Source organism: Lepisma saccharinum, chromosome 4 (assembly GCF_977018435.1).
Source record: "Lepisma saccharinum chromosome 4, izLepSacc3.1, whole genome shotgun sequence".
NCBI classification, from domain to species: Eukaryota; Metazoa; Arthropoda; class Insecta; order Zygentoma; family Lepismatidae; genus Lepisma; species Lepisma saccharinum.
Window position 1 is genome coordinate 28,952,533 of NC_139232.1, and position 18,421 is coordinate 28,970,953.

Genomic DNA, 18,421 nt, shown 5'->3' on the forward strand with positions numbered 1-18,421 from the left:
GTTATGATTCCATTGAATTTCAACTTCGTGACACTACAAATCGACGAGAAAATCGTTCGTATGCACACCTTGATCGGCAAGAATAATGTTTAAAAAAATATATATATTCAGTGTTTCATACACTGTTGCAAGTGATCCAACTTTGTAAAAACAGATTGGATTTATTCACAACTTAAATATACAAGTATACCTTTCCCACTTTCTTCCTTCCGGTTTCAAGCATTTACTAATTCTTTAATGCCTACTTTTCGTTTTGTTAAATGTAGCTTCCTTGCACGCACTTGCCATATCCTTCACTTTTTCTCAATTCATGAAATTTAATCTAGATATGTAGGGCGTTAGGGAAAAGGCACGTAAGTCACAAACTGCGATTTTCTGTTGCTTTCATTTAAGTCACATTGAAACAATTAATGAAAATACTGTATTATGAGTATACATTTATATTGGGCGTGTGTAAAGATTCTTAACAGTGATGATCCAACATCAACATGTACGAGTATATCATGCCTGTAATGTTTCCAATCAAAAGAATTAACAAAAATAACTGCCTGCATGTTTTGCCTTAAGTGCTTTTTCCCGAACACCTTATATATAATATTTTAAATTTTAATTGTCTATCGTGGTCTCAAAGTAAAAGGAAGAATGGGCATTTCCACTACGACATGAAATACGTTTTAAATTATTTTATTTTACGGATAATGATACAAAAATGTAGTTGCAAAAAAGCCGGCTTTTTTGGACGGAAATTTTGGCTTTTTACTAATTACGGCTAACCTATGGCAGTTGCAGTGTCAGTTAAGAGTTTTAGAGGTTCATGAAGTCATATTTTGGAACTACCTAAATAATTTTACATCCAAGAGACTCACATTGGCCATTTCTGCTAGTTACTAATTTGTTTTTGCCGTATGTGTTTTTGTGTATTACCTACCCAATGCCATAGTGGTAACACTGTCTTATAATCAGGGGGTAGCAGATTTGATCCTCAGTGGAGACATATTGCATAGCGATTCGTATTCCATTTTAAAAACTGTAGGCCCAGTCCTGATTAGCTCATCTGAGCATAAAATGAACTTATCCAAATTTTCATGTGTTTGTCACCATGTCACTGACCTTTTAGAAACAAAATGATTTGGTTATACTCAAGTTGCATTCCTGTGATGTCACAAAAAATTACGCAAATGCTAATATTAAACTATTGGATGTTTCACGACTATTTAAAAGCTTTTACTATTTACAATATGTATGCAGAACTACATGCATATAAACCTCATTTAATACTAAGATCAGTATGCTAGTACAAAGGAGATTTAGAGCCCAAAGTGACTTATAAATGCAATTATTGTTGTTCGAAAATGGCCACATTTCTTATTGGATGTTTTATACAAATACAATTCACAGGTCTATTCATTACGTATAAAATAATTAATACTGTATTGTTACTATTACATGAAAAGGTAAAGAATAGAGATATAACAGTACATATTCATTATCTAGCTTATGTGTAGTTAAGACCACTAAAATTTGTATAAAACAACAGTACAGTTAAGAAATTTAGTGTCAAAAATACATAGAATACAATATTTATTGAATAACCAAAAAGGATGTTAGATCCAGTTAATGAAAAGCAAAGTTACTGATTAATATTTTCTTTGACACTGTCCTTGTCTTCCAATAAGTTCGACGAAAGTGAATAACCCTTAACTATACAACAAATGCTAAACAAGCATATTTTCATTATTTCATTTTCGAACTTTGAAAGTCTTTCGGGGTTGGGGAGGGGGAGTCCAGAGGTCCGAAATACGTCCTTGGGGGAGGGGAAATATCTAAAAAATGTGGAACTGCAAAGTTTTGAAGACATATTTCAGACGATCCGTGAGCTTGATTGCATTTACAAACTGAATCCCGTCAAAATCAACTGTTTCCCCTTGCAACGGCAACCTTGATAACAAATCTGCTACCTCAACATTCTTCTTGTACACAATTTCATATTCATAATTAGCCAAGAACAAACACCAACGTTGCATCCTGGATGAAGCCATAATGGGTATAGCCTTTCCATATTGTAGTAATTGTTTGGCGGGTAGTGAATTAGTCCATATTTGAAAATGTTTTCCATAGATATATTTTCTAAATCTCTTCACGGCGAATATAATTGAAAGCGCTTCCTTTTCATGATGAGGATAAGCCATTTCATGTTTCGAAAGAGTAGTAGATGCACACTCTATTGTTTTCAATTCACCATTAATTCTATGGCACACCTGAGCTCCTAGTCCATAGCTCGAAGCGTCACATATGATTACTGTATCCTTGCTAGGATCAAACGGAGTTAAAATTTCGGATGACTGCAGTGCTTCTTTGACCTTTTTGTACTGACTTCCACAGTCATCACTCCAATTCCAATGCACATTCCTCTTTAATAAATTGTACAAGGCTGGAATCAGTATAGCCATATTTGGAATGCACCTTCGAAAAAAATTAATGCCTCCCAAAAACGACTTCAATTCCTTCAGGTCATGCGGACGTGGACAATTAAGCAATGCTTCAATCTTGCACTGGCAAGGTTTAATTCCTTCCGCAGAAAGTTCATATCCTAAGTATTGAATGGATGATTTAAAGAACTTGCACTTTTCCAAAATAACCTTCACGTTATATTGTGTTAACCTGTGCATGACCTCAATACATCTGCTAACCGTTTCATTCAGTCCAGATCCACAAATTAGAATATCGTCTTGATATGGAATTACATAATGCAGACCTTGCAATATCTGTTCAATTACTCTCTGAAATATTTGAGACGAAATTTTAACTCCAAACGGTAATCTTGTGTATTGTAATAATCCCCATGGTGTGTTCATTACAAGCAACCTTTTTGCTTTTTCACTCAAAGCTATTTGCCAATAAGCTTTTTGTAAATCCAAACTAACAAATACGGCATTTCCTCTAACTTTCTGGAAAATATCCTCTAACAGTGGTATGGGATAAGAAGCATTTTCTACATATTTGTTCAATGTACTTTTTAGATCGCAACAAATGCGTAAATCTCTATTTTTCTTTTTAATGACAACCATCGGACTGGCCCATTCACTAGTGTCAACTCTTTCATAAATACCATTATCTATCAATTTATCCAATTCTGATTTTACTTTATCTTTAATTCCATAAGGCGCATTGTAAAATCTCTTAAAAATTGGAGTTGCGTCCGGTTTTAATGGAATATCAGCTCTAAAATCCTTTATATGCAAAATTAAATCGCCATCAAATGTAGAATGAAATTCTTCCTTTAGAATATCAACGATCCCTTGAATATCATTAGTTTTTATACAACTGCCACATTTATTTAATATATGCATGAAATTACGAACATCAGAGTTCATTCCATTATTTCCTGTGACATTGTGTGCAATATAATCAGACTGCGGAGAACAAGTTCCTCTTGCACAAATTTCAGTCAACTCACAATGTAACTTGGGGATCATAATTAGAATCCAACTTCTTCCTAAAAGTGGATATTCTAAATGACAGTTAATTTTGTACAAATCTAGACGATAGAACTGATTTCTCCACGCAACATTCACATTAACTTTTCCCAGTAAAGGTATCACATTATTACCAGCACCTTCAATGTACAGTTAGGTTCAGACATTTGTACATTTTGCAGAAACTTTTGATAAAAATCTTTACTACCTACAGATGCATAGAATCCAGTGTCAATCTCAAACTTTGCTTCATGACCATGTACATTAATTTCTATTAAATATGTTCGCTGGTTAATGTTACAATCTAGTTCCCTTGTACACACTTTTATATCATTTTCCGAATCGTTGATCACATGTTGTGATGATTGAAGTTTGGATGCATGATCCACGATTTCTTCTTTATCAACTTTACTATTAAAGTTGATTTGTGCATCATTAGAATGCGTAAAAATAGTGGCAATAAATAACTCTTGATTGGCAGCTGTGTTTGTTGGATTAGGTTCAGATTTAGGTGCGGATTCTAACTCAGTTGTATGAGCAACAAATTTGTTATTGAGTTCATAATTTGTGTATTTTCTACGTTCAATGTTAATCCTTTTATAACATTTCAAATAATTATTGCCTTGCTTCCCACAGAACAAACAAAAACTTCCTTCATAATGCCCTTGCACTTTGGACTTTGATTTATATGATTTTGAATTATTACCTTGACCACGAAGATTACTTTGCTGATTGCTAAATTTGGAATCAATCTCATTTTTACATGAAACGTTATTCGCTTCATAAAATCTTCTGTCATTGCCCTTGCACTTAATATTCATTGTGCCTTGTAAGTTCACTTCACGGTAATAATCCTTCATATCACTCTCGAGCTTTTCCATTTGTCTAGCTAACTCAAAAGCTTTCTGGAATTCCATGATGTTTTCTGCTATTATTTTCTTCCTAATAATGTCAGACCTTAAACCGCTCACAAACGTGTCAAACAATGCAATAGGTAAAAACTCACCATATCCACATGCTTCACCTATCTTTCGGAGCCTTGTAAAATCTTCAACCTTCTCCACATCCAACTGCGTACATTTTCTTAACTTTAGGCGTTGCACTATAAAATTACTACTTGGATTGTAATAAGAGATGAGCCTATCATAAATTTCCTTGAACGATTTCTTCTCTGGTAGTATTGGAGAGAACAACTCGCGTAACACTTCATAAGGTTTGGGGCCAATTACAGATATGAATCTAGGAACCTTGCTTTCCTCAGATATGTTAAAAACTCGGCAATAATTATCATATGTTTCCAAATAAGAGTTAATGGCTCCTTCATCTGAATCATATTTGTCAAATCCTGGCACATACGACATGATGCCTACAGCAACGATTAAATCCAATTAATCATAGACAAAACTCACCTAAATCTGTACTACGCCGTTAAATATTTTTCTCGTCGCCATTTAATACAATATTTATTGAATAACCAAAAAGGATGTTAGATCCAGTTAATGAAAAGCAAAGTTACTGATTAATATTTTCTTTGACACTGTCCTTGTCTTCCAATAAGTTCGACGAAAGTGAATAATCCTCAACTATACAACAAATGCTAAACAAGCATATTTTCATTATTTCATTTTCGAACTTTGAAAGTCTTTCGGGGTTGGGGAGGGGGAGTCCAGAGGTCCGAAATATGTCCTTGGGGGAGGGGAAATATCTAAAAAAAAATGTGGAACAAAGAGAAGATTCACTATTCTGTAGGGTTCATTGAATTTAGTTATTTTACAAACCCAGGACTCCTGGCATCGTAGCATGCCTTGCTAACCAATCTCCCGCAGTGGTCGGCAAAATGCTGTTGGAGTAAATACTAGAACTAAACATGCAATTGTAGAGTTGCAGTATTATGGCGAAAAGTAACGGAATAAAATATATCACCCCCGCCCCAACAATCAGAAACATTCAGTCACTTACTGACAAAGGCTGTCACACGTCGTACAGCTTGGTGCTTAATGTTTACATTCAATTCTCAGAAATTTTCAAATAGTGTGTTCCACAAATAACAATGGTTTCAAATTTTTTTTTTTTATACCGCCACCTTGATAATTCTATGTTTAGAAAATAATATATATAAAAATTAAATGACACATGTTAGTAATTATTATTATAATAAAGAATATGTCTAAATATGAGTTAACAAAAAATAATAAAATATATATTTTTTCACGACTGCTTCGAAAAATCCGGGACAGGGATCCAACTAAATTGGAGCATCTGGTAGCCTTGCATCAATGGTTGTACAAACTAAAACTACCAATATTGCAGACTACTTTAACCTGCCTCTCTACACAACACACACATCAAGTTATGCAAGGACAAAATCGAATATTTTTAAAAAACTTGAAAAATCGTCGATGTGGCTTTCTATAGGATCACATTTAAATATTTCATAGCTCGAGGGGGGGGGGGGCATGGACCCTCCCCTGGGTACAGGTCTGCCGATGGCATAAAGAAATTTTGTTACCTTGTAATCAAGAGGTTCGAGGTTCAAGTCCCATTTTAAGCTGAAGGTTCAACACCAATTAACATGTATGAGCATAAAGCGGGCTTAAACAAACAAAATTTTACTACCAGAAAGGCAGATTTTAAAAAAAATGCCATTTCAGTGCCATAATGCACTAGGGCAGTGTCTCTCAACTGGCAGGCTATGGCTCGGTACTGGACCCTGGCATGAATATACCAGGCAACAAGAGTTCATTACATCAAATGGTTGCCAAGTATTTTAAACAAATTTTAAATTTGTCAACAAGCCTAGACATATATCATATTCAGCGGCGGCTCGTGACTTTTCAAAGATGCGTGCTACAACTGATGCTGTTTTTCATGTACTTATAATGCCCCCTCCCCCCCACACACACACATACGTGCCGGCTCTGTGGCCACGAACGTTAAGTGGTCGACTTTCGATCTCGCTATCGAAGTTCCGGGTTGGAGTCTCGGCCCGGGTATGGGTATTGTTTGTGAATGCCCCTTCATTAATTTCATTATTACAAAGTATTACAAAGAATACCCATACCCGGGCCGAGACTTCAACCCGGAACTTGGATGGTAAGATCGAGTGCCTTTAAATACAGTGCTGTTGTCAAGATGTTCTTTAACAGCATTGTCTAAACTGCCGACAAAATCAAGGAGCCCTAAAAATACCCCAGGGTTTGAGGAGGAATCTGTTTCATCGTGGCCGGCCACGAAGGGACAACTCAAAAGCTCCACAGAACTTGATGCAGTCTATGATTTTTGACAAAACGTGGCTATTTTTTTCGACTTGCTCATTATGCGATTCTAGATAAACGTGGCTTAACTGCGTTGCTATGTTGACAGTTCGGAGACAGACAAAATTTAACTCATTATTCATGTGCTTTTTGCTTTCACTATGCTTTCTCATATATTCACATAAATATCCTAGATATTTTACCCCTCCTTTAGACCACGAATCATTACTTCCAAAAAGTATGCAAGGAAAACAGAATAATGCATTTCGAATTTGACACCCACAAAGCCATGGTTCACTATATTACAGTTTTCTATTAAATCGCCTTTTATGCGTAGCGTTCTTACCTCCCTTTGCATTTTGCGATAGATCCAAATCTGGCAACGGCCGTCCTAGCGCTTTTATTTCCAACTTTTCTTCAAGTGTTCTTCAAGTCGCTGCAACAAAGAATCCACCGAATTTATGGTACACTAACACACACACACACACACACACACACACACACACTCACTTTCACTTCTAACAACAACAAAAAAACTAATCCTTCACAACAATGACCACCATTTCACGCGCCACGCAATTTTAACACAATGAACCGCGCGGAAAATTTTCGGGTCTGGAAACCGGGTAAAAATGACTGTACTCTGTAAGTTTGTTTCTTGACTATTGAAGTGCTACATAAACACAAGGAAATATCTAGCATTTAAAAACAGGTAATTTAGATAAAATATAAAATTAGAATTTCCTAAACATAAATTACGTAGCAGAATCCACTTTCGGAAGTAAAAAAGGCACGGACTTGCAATCTTTACGACTTACCACCGAAATAGATAAAAGGCTAAGGGGTAGTGTCAATTCGCGTTCCAACTTTTTTGCAGGTGCTGCTAATGTATACGACATGATACAAACATTACATAACTCTACACTGATAACGTACAGAACGTTTGAAAATGACATTAAAAAACGTTGTTCTGACAGAGGCAATAGGTTGTCGTAGACTTTCTTCTTATCCTGAGATGGCACACTTACCGTGCTGAGTCCTCCCGTAGCACGCTAGCAGACGATTTTTCTCGAGCCGAGACCCTATCCCCCGTACAAATCGAGGAGTGGGGGTGTACAGTATTCATGCGCGGAGTGATGAAAAAGGGGCGAAAACGTGCTGTTGAGATTTTAGCACGGTACGCTATTCCTTATAGCTAGCGTGAGGGAAATACGTGTCGCCGCTGGTAAATGTTGAGGCTCTTAACATGAGAAGTTTCATTTCACTTTGGGGCTTCATTAAACTTCTTGCATCTGTGAGAAGTTTTTTTTTCTTCTTCTTTTCATTTTAACAAATTTAGCAACGTGCTATAGCACGGTAGCACGTATTAAGCAGCCGCCACTGATCATATTCCATTATTTATTAATACTTAATTTCAAGGGTGCATATTAATGTATAAAGTTAAAAAAATAGAAATTAGAATGTTTTGAGCAGGGCATTGACCTTTATAAAATGAAAATTAGAATGTTTTGAGCAGGGCATTGACCTTTATAAAATGAATTTATCATGTTGTGGTCTCGCAACGGTTGAGAACCACTACACTAGGTGGCCAAAATACGCCACATCTTGTTCCATGACCAAGTTTAGTGGCCCTTAAGTCTAATTATACGTGATACACTTGAGAGTAGGAATACAAATATTTATGCCAAATACAAATGTAAAAAGAGTTTGATATTAGATTTTCGTTTATAGACATAGTTAAAGGAGAAACTGTATCCTGAAAGATACATTTCATTAAGTGTGTTAAAAGGTGTAGCAAGATTTCCTCCTTTTCTCTTGCTTTATGTGCAAATCTAAATATTGAAAAGTGCCTCCCCAAGATGTAGTGGTAACGTCGTGGCCGTGTAATCAAGAAATCCTAGGTTCGATACCCGGTGGAGGCACATTGCGCAGTGGTTTGGAACCCACTTTAAAATGTAGGTCCAGTCTCGATGATCCTATCTGTGCATAAAGTGGACGTAACAAACAAGTCAAACATTGAAAATTATACTATTAGATTCTATTAACAATATATATTTATGCAAAAGTACTCAAGTTCTTTGAGTGTGCGTTACAAAAAGCCTACTGAAATTTGAATATAACTATCCATTCAAAAAAGCAGTCATTTTTGCAAATTGCTTATGTCTAGCTATGAATTCCATGTTGAAAGTTGTACTTTAAATTTAGATATGGGCATCTTTTTACAGTAGAGAGATAAATAAAAGCTTGTGAAATAAGATAAATGCAGCCAAGTAATGTATTTTCATTGATTTGAAACACTTTTGGGAAAGAAGCCGAAAAAAGCCCAGAAAAAAAAACCGCGAAAAAAAATGGAGCCGTATTTTTCCCGACCACTTCCAACTCTACATAAATTAGAAGCGCAAAATATCTCAGCGATATCTGTTTTGGTTCTTGAGAAATACGCCTTCATGCACTACTGAAATTCACTGACGTAGAAAGAACCTGGGATTGGACTGACCTCACCAGCCTTGAAGTCATGCAGATCTCCCTGCTTGCTCCGTAAAGTATGGATACGAACCGTGAAAACGAAAGTGAAAAAGTAAACAAAAAAGAGGGCATTAATTATTGTGTAAAACACAAGTATATTATACCCTGCTGTGTAAAAACGTGATTCACATCTTGTAGATGTACGTCCTAACAATAACAGCATTTACTGTGATACAACCACTCCGTAGAGGGTTTTACACTGAATGACAGCAATTCCGGCAAGTCAATGGCTAAATAGCCTTGTTCATTGTCAATATACGATAGGTTCTGACTGGCAAGAAATTATCGTGAATAGAACAATAGACAGATATGCATTTTTTGGAATTACAATTATTTTCGTCATAATATTTTATTCACAAATTTTAAAATTACAGTTCCTCAATGTAAGTGGTTATATGGTAAAATGCACGACAGAGTTATTGAATTACATGCAGTAAACGACAGTTTATTTCTTCAGTTAATATATATTTTGCAAAGTTATGTATTATCCTACTTCTACGTCGCTTTCCTGTCCTTTTGGCTGATCGCAACGGCGAGGACGAGTGGTTAATTTAGTATTTGTATTCTCTTGCGCCTTTTTGCTGCCACTTTTGGTTAATCGCGACAATGGATATGAATGCCGATAAGCAGTGCCAGGGCTGTTTCAGTCTTATGGGAGATTGGTTGACCGTAGTTAGTATTCTGTGTTTCTACTGTTCCTCGCGAACCGGCTGAAGTCAAATTCGTGTCCATATTCACTAACCTTTTCTTCTACTAAATTTTATTGCGAGAATGAGAGTAGAATACGTGTAATATTTACAAATAGTACCAGGAATGTACGTATTCTACAACTCTTTCATTTACACAATATTTAGTTTCTAATTTGGATAAGTTGCTTCATCCGGCCGACCAGTCTGTTTACATTTTGAAATTGTGTCGTCTGATTCTTGTCATTAGAATATTATTTTGGGGATGCGATAAGTGTTGCCTAATGTAGTTAATGAAATCGTAATTTAAAATTGTATGAAATCACTGCGTAATACGTATCAAAGCTTTTTTCAAAAAGTGATAAAGAAGTATCGCCAAACGCGAACCAAATTCCGTTCATTTCATCTCTGTGGTACAGGCTTGCATTCAGTATCGAAATCGAACTTTCTGATTGTAATTGTGTATCATTTGTTGTTTAAAATAAAAACTCAGGAATTTTAATGAAATGGTAATAATATTATATACTGTTCTGTAAGGGCCAAGTTCCACGTGTATAACTTATTCTGTGATGTTATGCTTCTACAATAACTTATTTTTAAATTCCTCTCGTATTTTCTTGCTTGAATGGTTTAGGTGGACCAGGTTTGGTTCTCTTACTTTTATAATTATACACACGCGCGGAAATAATCAGATAATTAAACCTAATGATCCTATCCTACTTATGTTATGATTCTGGTAATTATTTGAAAATAGTCGCAGCCTTTTCTATTTGTATGTAGCTAATGCTTAAGGATCATTTGAGGTAAATGCAGCTTTGTATTGAAAGCAACATATTTTCAGTTATTATTTTCACCAAGTGGTCAACCTCGTTTTTTTCACCTAAACTCATGATTCCTCACGTTCTCTTGTAAGATTTTGTTTTGCATTGCTTGTTAGGTTCTATGTCTCAAAAAATAATCATCTATACCATGTGATATCACTGCTCTCTCTAAAAAGTGGTAATAATAATCAATAATCATCATTTTTAATTTGTGTTAACCTCTGTGGTTAGTTGAGTGATTTAACTTGCAAAAATTGACAATGTGTGAAATATAATAGCATCTGTACTTAATAATAAAGGTACCAGTTTCATAGATCCGAGACACATTAAAATCAGATATTTTGTGTTTTGCATGGTTCGTACTTACCAATTGTGTATTGTGGAACATAGTTCAAGGTGCCAATATGCTTTTTACACGAAAACAAACACTTTTTCTACTAATTTATCTAAGTGCTACTGAACGCACGTAACGGTGCTATATCGCTTACTTTGTGAATGATATCGCTTCTTTTGTTTTCGAATATCAGTGTTTTCCAACCTTCACCGAAAGATACCTACTATTGTGTTCGTCACGTGTGCAAATTGTACATTATGCACTGGTAGCTGACGGACAGACCCACGAACCATTCCGATAAGGTTAGGTTTGGTTAGGTTAGGCAAGAATAGTTAAAAAAAGGGTGGGTTGGAAACACTGACATGATTTCCCGGTCAAATAGATACCACGATCAAAGAAAATACCTCTACTAACGTTGGAAACCTTAGAGAAACTCATTTCCATAAGTAGTTTCTTCTGTAAAAATGAAGAAATGTGTCTCCGATGTATGAAACTGTTACCATAATAAAAAAAAATGGTGAAAATAACTTGCTAGTCTCAACACCTCATGAATGTAGTTGCACATTTTTTTTTTATTTTGAGAATAATTACTGAAAATCATGGTTCCCATTGTGTGATTTTTTTATTTTTTAGAAGCTATACAAGAGAATGAAAAGGTGCTTTCAGTACTGCAAACAACTGTGGGAATGACTTTGCAGTTCGGAGAAACCTTTCTGTGGGAAAAAAAACAACACTTCAGAGTGTGATCATTTCCACAATTTATCTATTTTGATGAACATTTTTGTGTTCAGTAACATGCATGTATCATGATACACGCAGTACAGTAGTTACTGATATAACAGATTAATCAAGTCCAGTGAGATGTATGAAAGTAAGTAGTCTCTGCTGCACACTGTTTATGCTGTATTTCATTAAATACTAGTTGCTCATGTTATAAAACTATGCGTAATAACTACAGAAAGGAGGTATGGAGTAGCAAGGTCCAATATGAATTTTTCATTTTTGTAATGGTGCTCGTATGTCCTTAGGAAAAAGCAGCCAAAGTTGATAATGAAGTCATGCATTTCTTAAAGTGAGTACATTAAGTACATTATTTTTGTTTGTTTGCCATAGCGTCGGTCAACTTTATTTTTTCAAAGTGTACTCTCATTTATGTGGCGAGCATTCTAGCATGTTGGCTACTGAAATGTTAGTGTCACCAGGAAAACAATGTTACCCATTGGGCAATTCCCAGTACATAGCATTTGAAGATGAAAATGCAAGAAAATGAATCCTACTGTACGGCACTGTAGAGCATTTATTTAATTTCTAGGAATTATCCACCTGTGTGCGTGTTTTATGCACACATCAAGATAGAAGAGATACGAATGCAAAGTCCGGTATGGGACTTGGACGTGGGAAGTGTAATAAATATGGCACTTCTCTGTTTAAGTCTTGTATCAGCTGGCACAAAGTTCATCGTGGAGGGAAATAAATCAACATTTCTTCATTCATGTTCAGCTATTTAGTAAATGATGAGTATTTGGTTTTTAAATAAGCTGTTTTATGTAAGAGATATTGTAGATATCATTTTATATATATATGTGTGTGTGTGTGTAGATATTATTTTTGTTAATACTTTCTGTTTTTTTAAAGTAGAAATATTAATTTTCAATATTAGGGGTTTTCATTTTTTCAATTGTTTTAAATGCTGAAAGAAGTCTTCAAGGAACAACTATTAATTTTCCAAAGTATATTTTCATACTTTTCTTTCAGTGTAAAAATCATATATGTATAGTAGGTGCTGCTGCACTTGCTACAATAAGGTATGAAATTTCACTTCAACTTAATGGTCAGTGTCATGACAGTAAATTTGTGTTAAAAGGCTGAACCTTTTCGTAGCATTCAACCTAGTACTTTTTATTTATTTGATTTTTGAGAAAAATTCCGAGCATTCTCTTGGTAATTATTATATTGTTTCTGTGCAGACTAACCTATTTCTAATCAGTGCCATAAGCATGGGCGTCCACAGGATTTTTTCCAGGGAAGGGCAAGTAAGGCAATTTTTTTTTCCCCAGGGGGCAAAGGAGTCATATTTTCCCCAATAATAGTGATGTCCCTTCAAAAAACACTGCTTCAGTCTGAAATTATCATGTTCTTCAACGCCCTTATAATAATTAACATAAATTACTGACTGAAATGAAATTATGTGTGAAATATATACCTTTTGTCAGACATTCATTATCCAGGGGGAAGGGCGTGCCCCTCCCCCCTTTCGGACGTCCATGGCCATAAGGTATGTGAACTGATCCCTGACAGTATTGAAATTTTTATTATCGAATGGAGCGTAGTTGCTGTAGGCAGTCATTTTTTTCGTTTTAATATGTGGTAAACAAAATGTTTTATTGATCGGTGTATTATCTTGCAATACAATCCTGTATAGCGGAAGGATCAGTCAGGATTTTTTTTTTTTTTTTTTTTTTTTTTTTTTTTTTTTTTTTGCAAATATGGATTAGCATGACATAAATCGTTCTGAATTATTGTATACTTATTTCATTCCATTTCTCCACCCAAGAAAAAAAAGTCACCTATTTTAAGACTGTCATTTTCGTATGATGAAGAATGTTTTTAAAAATGCCTTTAGAGGAAATTATATATTTCCGCTTAAAGTAAGAGTGCAATTTCAGGAAGTTTTGGTAATAGTACGTTTTCCATATAATTTTCGTATACTTTTATTTTTGTGATAGAAATCAATTTTAATGCGAAAAGTTTGTACTTAAACGAAAGCATTGCATATAATTAATTTCCGCCACTTCTAACTACGTTTAGTAAATTTGCGCGTATAATTTATTATACGCGCAAATCGGCTGAACGCGGTTAGAAAGTATCGGAACGCGAATGGTACGGAACACGATAGTGTTTTGTCGTTTCGAGCAATCCGCGAGTCCTTGCGCATAGCGTTCGTCTTCTGTTTTTTCTCCGACAGTGCTGCCGTCGGTGGTCGCGAGGAAACGACCTTCCAGTGCCGCCATACTGTCAACCATTTTTAACCCGCAGCTGTAACATCTTGTAGTAGTATGTCTATGAGCAGTGCTCGAAGTGGGGAGCACGAGGATACTATACCTCAACCAGCAAAATCGAGACTCTGGATCTCTTTCGAGACTTTGGTACGAAATGGAAAATGATCACGCAAACAGAATTTTCTATGCAATTTTCACAGACAATTTTTTTCCTTATTGAGCGATTAGTTGCGGGTCATTTCCTACACTGAAGATAACGCTTGAAAATACAATGACGTGTTTGATAAGTAAAGGACCCGAAACAGCAATGAGTAAATGGCCGAATGGGACCCTCAGGCTTTAGAAGTCATTGCCCTGAATAGGACACACAATCATGTTATGAAACAGTTAACATTTATGTATTATAAATTATGTTTTCAGTGTGTTTGCATTATTGCATGTCAAAAAGGTTATGCGCAAGCGGAAATTACATCGAAATGAGTATTGCTTTAAGTCTACTTTATGCACAGAGGTTAATCGGAACCTACAGTTTAAAGTGGAATCCGAATAACTGTGCAATGTGACACCCCCGGGTATCGGACCCGGGACCCCTAGATGACAAAGCGATGACGTTACCACTACGGCATTGGGAGGTCTACACCAAAAGAGAGAGTTGATATTAAGATTATTAATATAATATGTACAAATATTAGCAATAGCGTACCTTATTTGTCTTCCATTATTGCACACCAAAAATGCACCATTCCTTGACGATTTGATACAACCGCACGTTTTTCACCCATCGCACGAACACAAGACATGCAACACCGTAGGAACAACCACTCTCACATTTCACTTTCAATTCAACGTCAACATTCAACTGTAATATTACACACTATTTAGTGCGTACTAGAGAAGCAATCGAGACAGAACAATTTATGCACCGCAAACGTAAATGCATTATCTACGCAGTGTTATTAATTATTTTATCCTTGTGGAAAAACAGGCCCTACGCCACGTGAAAGCTGCTCAAGCAGCAGTTCCTTGAACTTTCTTCTTTCAGAGTAGGTCATCGTCGCGCTATCTACTCCACACTGTGAGTAAAGTGTTACGGTACCCTGGTTTTATGTATCTTTTCACCTAAGGCAAGCTACGGCTAAATCATTACTTTCCCTTCCACTGGGTGGTTCGAAACCGAAGTCCGTTGAGGGAAACTGAAAAGGCCTTTCGAAGTCATTGCTACATAGCGGGTCAAGTTGCATTGTTCAACGCAGTTAATAGAGTTGCTATAGGGTCACTTTTCATCTAGCGCATATCTTCTTACCCCACTGTACTTGTAAACCCAAGTTCCTGGATTCGATAGTGTACGATTATTTGTGCTTGTTCTTTGATAATGCGGATATAATCAGTTACTGACTTCTAATAATTGTCACTAGAGAAGAGTGGAGCAAAATAAGATAAAGTCACTAATTCAAATATGGAATTATATCTCACTTTTTCCATAAAAATAAGATCAAAAAGTGTTTCTTCTTCAATTACTTGAATGGTTTTACCATTAACAGAAAAAAGGGTCATCAAAACATGTATTACGATTGTTTGCTAAAAACTTAATGAGATGAAAGAGTTTAGTGGTGGCTGCTACCATTTTTGTACTTTTCCACAAACACACATCCCCAATCACGTATGTGACAAACATAACTTCGCACACCGACACGAATAATGGTAATCTGGCTCACAAATGAAGTATTGAGATTAAATCTATATTATTGTATACATTAGAATGTTATTAACAGTAAATAATATCAGAGAAAATACGTATTACATTGAATGTTTGACCACTTAAATTTCTTTTTTATAATGGTCGCGTATGTGACAAAATATAGAAGTTAAATTTCACATACATTTCCTCTTTTTCAAAATTCTGTGAATTATACAAAACAATATGCATTTTGATTTTTTTACAAACTACTAAAGGACTAACAAATAAATATCACTTAGCAAAATAAAATTTGCATTTCTTTAATGTAGTAAAATTGTGCCAGTCATGTATGTGACAGGCGATAAGGTTTGTATGAGAGTACATGGATTTTGGGTACTTGACGAACTCTTGATATTAATTTTACTTAACTGAGAAAGAAAATACCATAATTCCACGATAATTAAGGAATCTTTGAATTATATCTTTCAGTTGTATGGTGCCTATATTATTTTCTTGATATCTATGAAGTTATGTTCGGACTGTTTCTTAACGAAAGCTACACTAACATCAGACTTGTTCACTGCACACACTTGTGCAACACATGGTTTCCACATTTCCTTTCTGCATCTTTTTACAGCAGGAAAGCGCCAAGTGAAATATTTGAAATGCATTTTGTAGCAGATGATGACTGAAGAGTCAATACCGTGTGCACTACTTTGACGATCACAGCATGGAAAGTATGTCGGTGCAGGTAAGAGTCTCCCAACTCAAAAATGATGAGAAAGTAGTTGCGCATGTAAATGTCCGATCACTGCCGGGGTGAAGGTGGTGCAATTGCGAAATACGCAGAGGACAAAAAGGGACGGCAATGATCGGAAAGGGGTCAGATCTAAAGATCTAATCGAGAGAGAGAGCGAGAGAGAGAGAGAGAGAGAGAGAGAGAGAGAGAGAGAGAGAGAGAGAGAGAGGTTTGATTGATTGATTTAGTTTATTTTACTTCGCGTTTTGTACCTCTTGACTAATTTGCGAAGATGGGGATGAGTGATGAAATTGATGAATGGGCATTCACAAACAACCCAGCCCGAGCGGGATTCGAACCCGGGACCATTGGCGACGCAGCGGCCACAGGGTCCGGCAAGAGAGAGAGAGGTTCGAGACTGCGTGCACGAACAGGGTCCGGCAAGAGAGAGAGAGAGAGAGAGAGGTTCGAGACTCTGCGTGCACGAACAGGGTAAGTTCCATCTTCCCTTGTGTCTGCCATTCTCAATCACGACGATTATGAGTCTATAAACATATTTCGTTTTGTTATTTAATCTGGTCAGGTTTGTACCTCAAACGCAGTCTTTTGGGGAGACATGAAGGAGCGAGTCTCGAGCCATTAGCTGCTTGACAGCTTCACTCTTTATCCTCGCAGTAACAAACCTCTTCTATCGGGGTGTTCATTGACTTCTGCTAAATGGACCAACATAATCGCTGATTGTATTAATTCATGGCAAAATCAACAGTATTGCTTTGTTGTATGCCAGATTGGAAGGCTCCAGCTTGAATTTATTTCTATTCGTCACTAGGTGTATTTTTAAGGATAAATCTTTGATTCTCTTTTTTGAGCAAAGCATGTGGCACTGTAAGGTAGTATTTCGAATATAATTTCTAATGTGCTCTGCTTTGTAATCAAGGGGTCCGGGTTTGATACCCGTTGGAGGCACATTGTACAGTGGTTCGTATTCCACTGTAAACTGTAGGTCCAGTCCCAATTAACCTATCTGTGCATGAAGTGTACTTAGAGCAACAATTCATTCAATCAATTCAATCTAATATCATCTTTCCCTAGTCATCGCATCATGCATACCTGGAAGAGTATATACAATGTCAAAACGGTATAAAAAAAACTATCACTAATTCCTGCTAATACTCTGTACTCACAATTGTCACTGCCACTGTTAAACAGAAAATAAAATACACTATTCTAGTCATTAATCGCTGCATAATAACAGTGTCACATACATGACTTAAGTCACAAACCTGACCACTGTCACATACATGACCATCATAAACTGTAATATTGATTAATATTTTAATATTTTTTTTTGTATATTTTGACAACCTTCCAATATTGCTTTCTGCACACAATATTTGGAGATTTACATTTGAACTATGTAGTATGGAGAGGAAAAAAAACCTGTGAACGATCATGTTTGTGACACTTCAAAACCTCCACACCAATATCTGATACCCAGAACACCCGTAATGCACCCAAAGTTTTGTAATGGTGTAGTATCACAGAGTATATATCCAAAATGGAAAATAAATGTATAATTAACACTTCAAGTGCAGAATAGATGGAATAGGATGTTAGGAACCGTATCATATTTCATTACAAGATTTCTGAACAGCTACACCATATTTGAAATATGCAATATATGCCAACATTTGGACTTCTGGAGCTAAAATAAAGTTGACTACGAGAAAGATCACTTATTTTTTAAGATAATAAAGTGTTTGCCAGCATTATTCAATGAAAAATAAATTTGGCACCTTCGTTTCAAATTCTGTGGAATGAGCTCAATAATTGTTACATACATATTCTATCTTGTACAATATATTGTGAGGCATTTGTAGTTAATAAATTAAGAACAGTAGCAAAACA

At 35.9% G+C, this 18,421-nt stretch overlaps 1 protein-coding gene across 8 annotated transcripts in view; it reads right to left on the minus strand.

The window, feature by feature from the left end:
* The window catches only part of ATP7 (copper-transporting ATPase 1), a 297,586-nt gene that overhangs the window by 101,180 nt on the left and 177,985 nt on the right, over positions 1–18,421 (minus strand). The window contains exon 1 of one of the 8 annotated variants that reach the window (XM_083120382.1): positions 14,800–15,130. The exons of the other annotated variants lie outside the window; for them this stretch is intronic. The gene's annotated coding sequence lies outside the window, so the exon portion shown is untranslated. Of the gene's footprint in view, positions 1–14,799; positions 15,131–18,421 lie in introns of those variants that run through there. 8 annotated transcript variants of the gene reach the window in all.